General features: G+C 31.0%; 1 non-coding gene across 1 annotated transcript in view; it reads left to right on the top strand.

Moving 5' to 3' along the window:
• The window catches only part of LOC137235548 (large subunit ribosomal RNA), a 4,026-nt gene extending 3,434 nt beyond the window's left edge, over positions 1–592 (top strand). Inside the window, exon 1 of the ribosomal RNA XR_010947966.1 lies at positions 1–592. This exon is cut by the window's left edge and continues 3,434 nt beyond it. This is a non-coding gene — a ribosomal RNA (large subunit ribosomal RNA).
• The last annotated feature ends 11,908 nt before the right edge of the window (positions 593–12,500 follow it).

Here is a 12,500-nt window from a genome sequence, read left to right as displayed (position 1 = left end):
TTTTTGATCCTTCGATATCGGCTCTTCCTATCATTGTGAAGCAAAATTCACCAAGCGTTGGATTGTTCACCCATTCAAGGGAACGTGAGCTGGGTTTAGACCGTCGTGAGACAGGTTAGTTTTACCCTACTAATGACAAAATATTATTGCGACAGCATTCCTGCGTAGTACGAGAGGAACCGCAGGTACGGACCAATGGTACAATACTTGTTCGAGCGAACAGTGGTATGATGCTACGTCCGTTGGATTATGCCTGAACGCCTCTAAGGTTGTATCCGTGCTGGACTGCAATGATAAATATGGGGCAAATTGCATTGTATGGCTTCTCTAAATCATTTAAAGTTTATAAATTTAATTTATAAACGACAAAATGAATATATGTGATGCCAATGTTATTTATAACATAGCAAATGCGGGAGGATTCAAATATCACCCGTATGCCGCGCTAGTTATATATAAAAACATTATTTAATACAATGACAATGCCTAGAATCAATTGTAAACGACTTTGGTAACGGGCAAGGTGTTGTAAGTGGTAGAGCAGCTGCCATACTGCGATCCACTGAAGCTTAACCTTTGCTTGATGATTCGAAAACAATTTATTGGAATTAATTTTCCAATTTATTATTGTTTTGATGTAATCATCTTATAAAAATATGCATATTTAAAATATGCAATATAAAGAGAGGCGCTTGTTTAGGGGCCAAGTCCTCTATAAAAATGATGAAAAAGCAAATATTGTAATCTACTACAATAAAGTACAAATAAAGCAACAAAAATTTTGTTAGTTGAACTTTATTATATTTGGGCTAATAAAGTCGATATATTTATACAGATGTGTTTTAAGCGACCAATGAAAGTAAGTGAGGTTTTCCTTACCTAGGCCGCTTACACAAAATATATTAGCGAAGTTCATATATATATAACTTGTTCACTTTCATTATTTAAATTGTTGCTTGTACGGTAGTATTATTTACAAAGAGAAAAATGTAAATGAAATATTACAATAATGTACAAATAAAGCAACTAAAATTTTGTTAGTTGAACTTTATTATATTTGGGCTAATAAAGTCGATATATTTATACAGATGTGTTTTAAGCGACCAATGAAAGTAAGTGAGGTTTTCCTTACCTAGGCCGCTTACACAAAATATATTAGCGAAGCTCATATATATATAACTTGTTCACTTTCATTATTTAAATTGTTGCTTGTACGGTAGTATTATTTACAAAGAGAAAAATGTAAATGAAATATTACAATAATGTACAAATAAAGCAACTAAAATTTTGTTAGTTGAACTTTATTATATTTGGGCTAATAAAGTCGATATATTTATACAGATGTGTTTTAAGCGACCAATGAAAGTAAGTGAGGTTTTCCTTACCTAGGCCGCTTACACAAAATATATTAGCGAAGCTCATATATATATAACTTGTTCACTTTCATTATTTAAATTGTTGCTTGTACGGTAGTATTATTTACAAAGAGAAATATGTAAATGAAATATTATAATAATGTACAAATAAAGCAACTAAAATTTTGTTAGTTGAACTTTATTATATTTGGGCTAATAAAGTCGATATATTTATACAGATGTGTTTTAAGCGACCAATGAAAGTAAGTGAGGTTTTCCTTACCTAGGCCGCTTACACAAAATATATTAGCGAAGCTCATATATATATAACTTGCTCACTTTCATTATTTAAATTGTTGCTTGTACGGTAGTATTATTTACAAAGAGAAAAATGTAAATGAAATATTACAATGAAGCACAGCACAAATAAAGCAACAAAAATTTTGTTAGCTGAACTTTATTATATTTGGGCTAATAAAGTCGATATATTTATACAGATGTGTTTTAAGCGACCAATGAAAGTAAGTGAGGTTTTCCTTACCTAGGCCGCTTACACAAAATATATTAGCGAAGCTCATATATATATAACTTGTTCACTTTCATTATTTAAATTGTTTGCATATGCAGAGTAATATTATTTACATTAAACAAAAAAAATATAATTTTTATTATATTTTTTAAATATAATTCTGGTTGATCCCGCCAGTAGTTATATGCTTGCCTCAAAGATTAAGCCATGCATGTCTAAGTACACACGAATTAAAAGTGAAACCGCAAAAGGCATCAGTTATGGTTCCATAGATCGATCATTAACAGTTAGTTGGATAACTGTGGTAATTCTAGAGCTAATACATGCAATAATATAAACACGGACCTTATGGAACGTGTGCTTTTATTAGACTAAAACCAAGCGATCTTTATAGATTGTTATATTGGTTGAACTCTAGATAAACATGCAGATCGTATGGTCATCTACAACTAAAAACTTTAAATGGGTAAGAACCTCACCTTTTTTGATATGAAGGTTGAAGTTATATGATATAATGTGCCCAGTGGGGGGCGACTTTTGGTAAGCAGAACTGGCGCTGTGGGATGAACCGAACGTAATGTTACGGTGTCCAAATTAAAGTAAGCGCGGGTAAACGGTGGCGGGAGTAATTATGACTCCCTTAAGATCGCCAAATGCCTCGTTAACTAACTTTTAAAATGTGTTGCGACTAACGAAGTGCAAACTAGCATTGCACTGAGGCCGCGCACATATAAAAATGTATGAAAATTATATATAAAGAGGCGTTTGTTAGGTGCGACAAATCCTCTATAAAAACTAAGAACGAAAGTTAGAGCTAGCGATTGGGTGTAGCTACGGCTCTCTCAGTCGCTTCCCGGGAAACCAAAGCTTTTGGACTCCGGGGGAAGTATGGTTGCAAAGCTGAAACTTAAAGGAATTGACGGAAGGGCACTATCAGGAGTGGAGCCTGCGGCATAATTTGACTCAACACAAGAAAACTTAACAGGTCCGAACATAACATATATATATGAAAGTATATATATGAAAGTTTTAAAAGTTTCAAAATACTTTTGTAATGTGTTGCGACTAACGAAGTGCAAACTAGCATTGCACTGAGGCCGCGCACATATAAAAATGTATGAAAATTATATTATAAATACAAGTACTTGTATGAAACTTTTTTCTACTTGTATGAAACTTTGTACTTGTATGGAAGTTTGTACTTGTATGAAACTTTTTTCTACTTGTATGAAACTTTGTACTTGTATGGAAGTTTGTACTTGTATGAAACTTTTTTCTACTTGTATGAAACTTTGTACTTGTATGGAAGTTTGTACTTGTATGAAAGTTTCTACTTGTATGAAACTTTGTACTTGTATGGAAGTTTGTACTTGTATGAAAGTTTCTACTTGTATGAAACTTTGTACTTGTATGGAAGTTTGTACTTGTATGAAAGTTTCTACTTGTATGAAACTTTGTACTTGTATGGAAGTTTGTACTTGTATGAAAGTTTCTACTTGTATGAAACTTTGTACTTGTATGGAAGTTTGTACTTGTATGAAAGTTTCTACTTGTATGAAACTTTGTACTTGTATGGAAGTTTGTACTTGTATGAAAGTTTCTACTTGTATGAAACTTTGTACTTGTATGAAAGTTTGTATCTTGTACTTGTATGAAAGTTTGTATCTTCATACATTTTTCGTCATGTGAGGTGAGCGGGTCAGAAAACAATTTTAAGAAACGTATGAAAACTTTGGTCAGCCATATAAAACCACTAAGCGTAGCTAACAGACGCTGACAAAGTTTCATACAAGTACTAACATCTACTTATATGAAAGTTTTGAAATTTTTAAAATACTTCAAAAATGTGTTGCTACTATCGAAATGCAAGCTAAAAACACTTAAACGTATGAAAACTTTGGTCAGCCATACAAAACCACTAAGCGTAGCTAACAGACACTGACAAAGTTTCATACAAGTACTAACATCTGCTTATATGAAAGTTTTGAAATTTTCAAAATACTTAAAAAATTTGTTGCTGCTAAAGAAGTGCAAGCTAAAAACACTTAAACGTATGAAAACTTTGGTCAGCCATACAAAACCACTAAGCGAAGCTAACAGACACTGACAAAGTTTCATACAAGTACTAACATCTACTTATATGAAAGTTTTGAAATTTTCAAAATACTTAAAAAATATGTTGCTGCTAACGAAATGCAAGCTAAAAACACTTAAACGTATGAAAACTTTGGTCAGCCATACAAAACCACTAAGCGTAGCTAACAGACACTGACAAAGTTTCATACAAGTACTAACATCTACTTATATGAGAGTTTTGAAATTTTCAAAATACTTAAAAAATGTGTTGCTGCTAACGAAATGCAAGCTAAAAACACTTAAACGTATGAAAACTTTGGTCAGCCATACAAAACCACTAAGCGAAGCTAACAGACACTGACAAAGTTTCATACAAGTACTAACATCTACTTATATGAAAGTTTTGAAATTTTCAAAATACTTAAAAAATGTGTTGCTGCTAACGAAGTGCAAGCTAAAAACACTTAAACGTATGAAAACTTTGGTCAGCCATACAAAACCACTAAGCGAAGCTAACAGACACTGACAAAGTTTCATACAAGTACTAACATCTACTTATATGAAAGTTTTGAAATTTTCAAAATACTTAAAAAATGTGTTGCTGCTAACGAAATGCAAGCTAAAAACACTTAAACGTATGAAAACTTTGGTCAGCCATACAAAACCACTAAGCGAAGCTAACAAACACTGACAAAGTTTCATACAAGTACAAACTTCCATACAAGTACAGTTTGTACTTGTATGAAAGTTTTTACTTGTATGAAACTTTGTACTTGTTTGGAAGTTTGTACTTGTGAAAGTACTGAAAAGTTTCTACTTGTATGAAAGTTTGTATCTTGTAGTTGTATGAAAGTTTGTATCTTCATACATTTTTCGTGATGTGAGGTGAGCGAGTCAGAAAACAATTTTAATAAACGTATGTAAACTTTGGTCAGCCATACAAAACCACTAAGCGTAGCTAACAGACACTGACAAAGTTTCATACAAGTACTAACATCTACTTATATGAAAGTTTTGAAATTTTCAAAATACTTAAAAAATGTGTTGCTGCTAACGAAATGCAAGCTAAAAACACTTAAACGTATGAAAACTTTGGTCAGCCATACAAAACCACTAAGCGAAGCTAACAGACACTGACAAAGTTTCATACAAGTACTAACATCTACTTATATGAAAGTTTTGAAATTTTCAAAATACTTAAAAAATGTGTTGCTGCTAACGAAATGCAAGCTAAAAACACTTAAACGTATGAAAACTTTGGTCAGCCATACAAAACCACTAAGCGAAGCTAACAGACACTGACAAAGTTTCATACAAGTACTAACATCTATTTATATGAAAGTTTTGAAATTTTCAAAATACTTCAAAAATGTGTTGCTACTATCGAAATGCAAGCTAAAAACACTTAAACGTATGAAAACTTTGGTCAGCCATACAAAACCACTAAGCGAAGCTAACAGACACTGACAAAGTTTCATACAAGTACTAACATCTACTTATATGAAAGTTTTGAAATTTTCAAAATACTTAAAAAATGTGTTGCTGCTAACGAAATGCAAGCTAAAAACACTTAAACGTATGAAAACTTTGGTCAGCCATACAAAACCACTAAGCGAAGCTAACAGACACTGACAAAGTTTCATACAAGTACTAACATCTACTTATATGAAAGTTTTGAAATTTTCAAAATACTTAAAAAATGTGTTGCTGCTAACGAAATGCAAGCTAAAAACACTTAAACGTATGAAAACATTGGTCAGCCATACAAAACCACTAAGCGAAGCTAACAGACACTGACAAAGTTTCATACAAGTACTAACATCTATTTATATGAAAGTTTTGAAATTTTCAAAATACTTCAAAAATGTGTTGCTACTATCGAAATGCAAGCCAAAAACACTTAAACGTATGAAAACTTTGGTCAGCCATACAAAACCACTAAGCGAAGCTAACAGACACTGACAAAGTTTCATACAAGTACTAACATCTACTTATATGAAAGTTTTGAAATTTTCAAAATACTTAAAAAATGTGTTGCTGCTAACGAAATGCAAGCTAAAAACACTTAAACGTATGAAAACTTTGGTCAGCCATACAAAACCACTAAGCGAAGCTAACAGACACTGACAAAGTTTCATACAAGTACTAACATCTACTTATATGAAAGTTTTGAAATTTTCAAAATACTTAAAAATAGTGTTGCTGCTAACGAAATGCAAGCTAAAAACACTTAAGCGTATGAAAACTTTGGTCAGCCATACAAAACCACTAAGCGAAGCTAACAGACACTGACAAAGTTTCATACAAGTACTAACATCTACTTATATGAAAGTTTTGAAATTTTCAAAATACTTAAAAAATGTGTTGCTGCTAACGAAATGCAAGCTAAAAACACTTAAACGTATGAAAACTTTGATCAGCCATACAAAACCACTAAGCGTAGCTAACAGACACTGACAAAGTTTCATACAAGTACTAACATCTACTTATATGAAAGTTTTGAAATTTTCAAAATACTTAAAAAATGTGTTGCTGCTAACGAAATGCAAGCTAAAAACACTTAAACGTATGAAAACTTTGGTCAGCCATACAAAACCACTAAGCGAAGCTAACAGACACTGACAAAGTTTCATACAAGTACTAACATCTACTTATATGAAAGTTTTGAAATTTTCAAAATACTTAAAAAATGTGTTGCTGCTAACGAAATGCAAGCTAAAAACAATATGGAACATTTGGAAGTATGAAACTTTTTAATACGTTGTTGTTGTTGTTGTTGTTGTTGGTTTTGGTGTTGTTGTTGTTGTTATATTGAACATTTTTATTAATATAAGTACAAAGGAAAATCTTCATATAAGTATAAAAATATTAAATTATTACCTTACTTGTATGAAACTTTTTAATACGTTGTTGTTGTTGTTGTTGTTGTTGTTGTTGGTGTTGTTGTTGTTGTTGTTGTTATATTGAACATTTTTATTAATATAAGTACAAAGGAAAATCTTCATATAAGTATAAAAATATTAAATTATTACCTTACTTGTATGAAACTTTTTAATACGTTGTTGTTGTTGTTGTTGTTGTTGTTGTTGTTGTTGTTGTTGTTGTTGGTGTTGTTGTTGTTGTTATATTGAACATTTTTATTAATATAAGTACAAAGGAAAATCTTCATATAAGTATAAAAATATTAAATTATTACCTCACTTGACAGAAAATATATGAAAAATTCAATATGGACAATTTATCATATTTTCGATGATATTGCCTAGTTAGTTTACTAAAGAAACCAACATGGTATTATTGGTAAAAATTCAACACATTATAAAACTTACATACACTGACAAAGTTTCATACTAGTACTGACATCTACTTATATGAAAGTTTTGAAATTTTCAAAATACTTAAAAAATGTGTTGCTACTAATGAAATGCAAGCTAAAAACACTTAAACGTATGAAAACTTTGGTCAGCCATACAAAACCACTAAGCGAAGCTAACAGGCACTGACAAAGTTTCATACAAGTACTAACATCTACTTATATGAAAGTTTTGAAATTTTCAAAATACTTAAAAAATGTGTTGCTACTATCGAAATGCAAGCTAAAAACACTTAAACGTATGAAAACTTTGGTCAGCCATACAAAACCACTAAGCGAAGCTAACAGACACTGACAAAGTTTCATACAATTACTTATATCTACTTATATGAAAGTTTTGAAATTTTCAAAATACTTAAAAAATGTGTTGCTGCTAACGAAATGCAAGCTAAAAACACTTAAACGTATGAAAACTTTGGTCAGCCATACAAAACCACTAAGCGAAGCTAACAGACACTGACAAAGTTTCATACAAGTACTAACATCTACTTATATGAAAGTTTTGAAATTTTCAAAATACTTCAAAAATGTGTTGCTACTATCGAAATGCAAGCTAAAAACACTTAAATGTATGAAAACTTTGGTCAGAAATACAAAACCACTAAGCGAAGCTAACAGGCACTGACAAAGTTTCATACAAGTACTAACATCTACTTATATGAAAGTTTTGAAATTTTCAAAATACTTAAAAAATGTGTTGCTGCTAACGAAATGCAAGCTAAAAACACTTAAACGTATGAAAACTTTTGTCAGCCATACAAAACCACTAAGCGTAGCTAACAGACACTGACAAAGTTTCATACAAGTACTAGCATCTACTTATATGAAAGTTTTGAAATTTTCAAAATACTTAAAAAAATGTGTTGCTGCTAACGAAATGCAAGCTAAAAACACTTAAACGTATGAAAACTTTGGTCAGCCCATACAAAACCACTAAGCGAAGCTAACAGACACTGACAAAGTTTCATACAAGTACTAACATCTACTTATATGAAAGTTTTGAAATTTTCAAAATACTTAAAAAATGTGTTGCTGCTAACGAAATGCAAGCTAAAAACACTTAAACGTATGAAAACTTTGGTCAGCCATACAAAACCACTAAGCGAAGCTAACAGACACTGACAAAGTTTCATACAAGTACTGACATCTACTTATATGAAAGTTTTGAAATTTTCAAAATACTTAAAAAATGTGTTGCTACTATCGAAATGCAAGCTAAAAACACTTAAACGTATGAAAACTTTGGTCAGCCATACAAAACCACTAAGCAAAGCTAACAGACACTGACAAAGTTTCATACAAGTACTAACATCTACTTATATGAAAGTTTTGAAATTTTCAAAATACTTAAAAAATTTGTTGCTGCTAAAGAAGTGCAAGCTAAAAACACTTAAACGTATGAAAACTTTGGTCAGCCATACAAAACCACTAAGCGAAGCTAACAGACACTGACAAAGTTTCATACAAGTACTAACATCTACTTATATGAAAGTTTTGAAATTTTCAAAATACTTAAAAAATATGTTGCTGCTAACGAAATGCAAGCTAAAAACACTTAAACGTATGAAAACTTTGGTCAGCCATACAAAACCACTAAGCGTAGCTAACAGACACTGACAAAGTTTCATACAAGTACTAACATCTACTTATATGAGAGTTTTGAAATTTTCAAAATACTTAAAAAATGTGTTGCTGCTAACGAAATGCAAGCTAAAAACACTTAAACGTATGAAAACTTTGGTCAGCCATACAAAACCACTAAGCGAAGCTAACAGACACTGACAAAGTTTCATACAAGTACTAACATCTACTTATATGAAAGTTTTGAAATTTTCAAAATACTTAAAAAATGTGTTGCTGCTAACGAAGTGCAAGCTAAAAACACTTAAACGTATGAAAACTTTGGTCAGCCATACAAAACCACTAAGCGAAGCTAACAGACACTGACAAAGTTTCATACAAGTACTAACATCTACTTATATGAAAGTTTTGAAATTTTCAAAATACTTAAAAAATGTGTTGCTGCTAACGAAGTGCAAGCTAAAAACACTTAAACGTATGAAAACTTTGGTCAGCCATACAAAACCACTAAGCGAAGCTAACAGGCACTGACAAAGTTTCATACAAGTACTAACATCTACTTATATGAAAGTTTTGAAATTTTCAAAATACTTAAAAAATGTGTTGCAGCTAACGAAATGCAAGCTAAAAACACTTAAACGTATGAAAACTTTGGTCAGCCATACAAAACCACTAAGCGAAGCTAACAGACACTGACAAAGTTTCATACAAATACAAACTTCCATACAAGTACAGTTTGTACTTGTATGAAAGTTTCTACTTGTATGAAACTTTGTACTTGTTTGGAAGTTTGTATTTGTATGAAAGTTTCTACTTGTATGAAACTTTGTACTTGTATGAAAGTTTGTATCTTGTACTTGTATGAAAGTTTGTATCTTCATACATTTTTCGTCATGTGAGGTGAGCAGGTCAGAAAACAATTTTAAGAAACGTATGAAAACTTTGGTCAGCCATACAAAACCACTAAGCGTAGCTAACAGACACTGACAAAGTTTCATACTAGTACTAGCATCTACTTATATGAAAGTTTTGAAATTTTCAAAATACTTGAAAAATGTGTTGCTACTAATGAAATGCAAGCTAAAAACACTTAAACGTATGAAAACTTTGGTTAGCCATACAAAACCAGTAAGCGAAGCTAACAGGCACTGACAAAGTTTCATACAAGTACTAACATCTACTTATATGAAAGTTTTGAAATTTTCAAAATACTTCTAAAATGTGTTACTACTATCGAAATGCAAGCTAAAAACACTTAAACGTATGAAAACTTTGGTCAGCCATACAAAACCACTAAGCGTAGCTAACAGACACTGACAAAGTTTCATACAAGTACTGACATCTACTTATATGAAAGTTTTGAAATTTTCAAAATACTTAAAAAATGTGTTGCTACTATCGAAATGCAAGCTAAAAACACTTAAACGTATGAAAACTTTGGTCAGCCATACAAAACCACTAAGCGAAGCTAAGAGACACTGACAAAGTTTCATACAAGTACTAACATCTACTTATATGAAAGTTTTGAAATTTTCAAAGTACTTAAAAAATGTGTTGCTGCTAACGAAATACAAGCTAAAAACAGTTAAACGTATGAAAACTTTGGTCAGCCATACAAAACTACTAAGCGAAGCTAAAAGACACTGACAAAGTTTCATACAAGTACTAACATCTACTTATATGAAAGTTTTGAAATTTTCAAAATACTTAAAAAATGTGTTGCTGCTAACGAAATGCAAGCTAAAAACACTTAAACGTATGAAAACTTTGGTCAGCCATACAAAACCACTAAGCGTAGCTAACAGGCACTGACAAAGTTTCATACAAGTACTAGCATCTACTTATATCAAAGTTTTGAAATTTTCAAAATACTTAAAAAATGTGTTGCTGCTAACGAAATGCAAGCTAAAAACACTTAAACGTATGAAAACTTTGGTCAGCCATACAAAACCACTAAGCGTAGCTAATAGACACTGACAAAGTTTCATACAATTACTAACATCTACTTATATGAAAGTTTTGAAATTTTCAAAATACTTAAAAAATGTGTTGCTGCTAACGAAATGCAAGCTAAAAACACTTAAACGTATGAAAACTTTGGTCAGCCATACAAAACCACTAAGCGAAGCTAAAAGACACTGACAAAGTTTCATACAAGTACAAACTTCCATACAAGTACAGTTTGTACTTGTATGAAAGTTTCTACTTGTATGAAACTTTGTACTTGTTTGGAAGTTTGTATTTGTATGAAAGTTTCTACTTGTATGAAACTTTGTACTTGTATGAAAGTTTGTATCTTGTACTTGTATGAAAGTTTGTATCTTCATACATTTTTCGCCATGTGAGGTGAGCGAGTCAGAAAACAATTTTAGGTAATGTATGAAAACTTTGGTCAGCCATACAAAACCACTAAGCGTAGCTAACTGACACTGACAAAGTTTCATACAAGTACCAACATCTACTTATATGAAAGTTTTGAAATTTTCAAAATACTTCAAAAATGTGTTTCTACTATCGAAATGCAAGGTAAAAACACTTAAACGTATGAAAACTTTGTGTTGCGACTAACGAAGTGCAAACTAGCATTGCACTGAGGCCGCGCACATATAAAAAATGTATGAAAATTAGTTTTAGCTAAGCAAAACTAAGTAAAAATAAGCAAATTTAAGCTTATTAACTCAAATATTAATACATCAAGTGTTGATATTTGATATAATTCCTAGTAAGACTGTTAGTTAAATTAGGATATGTTGATTATATAATGGTTTTCATATTCTAAACTAACAGTCAAATTTTAGAGGCGCTTGTTAGAGCTGCGGCAACAAGTACTCTATAAAAATGGTTGCTTGTATGAAAGTTTCCTAGCAGAAATGAAAAAGTGAAGACAAAACTAAGTAAAAATAAGCAAATTTAAGCTTATTAACTCAAATATTAATACAACAAGTGTTGATATTTGATATAATTCCTAGTAAGACTGTTAGTTAAATTAGAAGATGTTGATCATATAATGGTTTTCATATTCTAAACTAACAGTCAAATTTTAGTATGAGAAAATTTCTCATACGAAAAATGTGTTGCGACCAATGAAGTGCAAGGAGGTAACATTGCACTGAGGCCGCACACATATAAAAATGTATGAAAATTAGTTTTAGCTAAGCAAAACTAAGTAAAAATAAGCAAATTTAAGCTTATTAACTCAAATATTAATACAACAAGTGTTGATATTTGATATAATTCCTAGTAAGACTGTTAGTTAAATTAGAAGATGTTGATCATATAATGGTTTTCATATTCTAAACTAACAGTCAAATTTTAGTATGAGAAAATTTCTCATACGAAAAATGTGTTGCGACCAATGAAGTGCAAGGAGGTAACATTGCACTGAGGCCGCACACATATAAAAATGTATGAAAATTAGTTTTAGCTAAGCAAAACTAAGTAAAAATAAGCAAATTTAAGCTTATTAAATTAAATATTAATACATCAAAGTGTTGATATTTGATATAATTCCTAGTAAGACTGTTAGTTAAATTAGGATATGTTGATCATATAATGGTTTTCATATTCTAAACTAACAGTCAAATTT

The sequence above is a fragment of the Eurosta solidaginis genome, chromosome X (assembly GCF_040869045.1).
Source record: "Eurosta solidaginis isolate ZX-2024a chromosome X, ASM4086904v1, whole genome shotgun sequence".
NCBI lineage: Eukaryota > Metazoa > Arthropoda > Insecta > Diptera > Tephritidae > Eurosta > Eurosta solidaginis.
The sequence above is the reverse complement of the archived record's forward strand: the minus strand, read 5'-3'. Positions and strand labels throughout refer to the sequence as shown.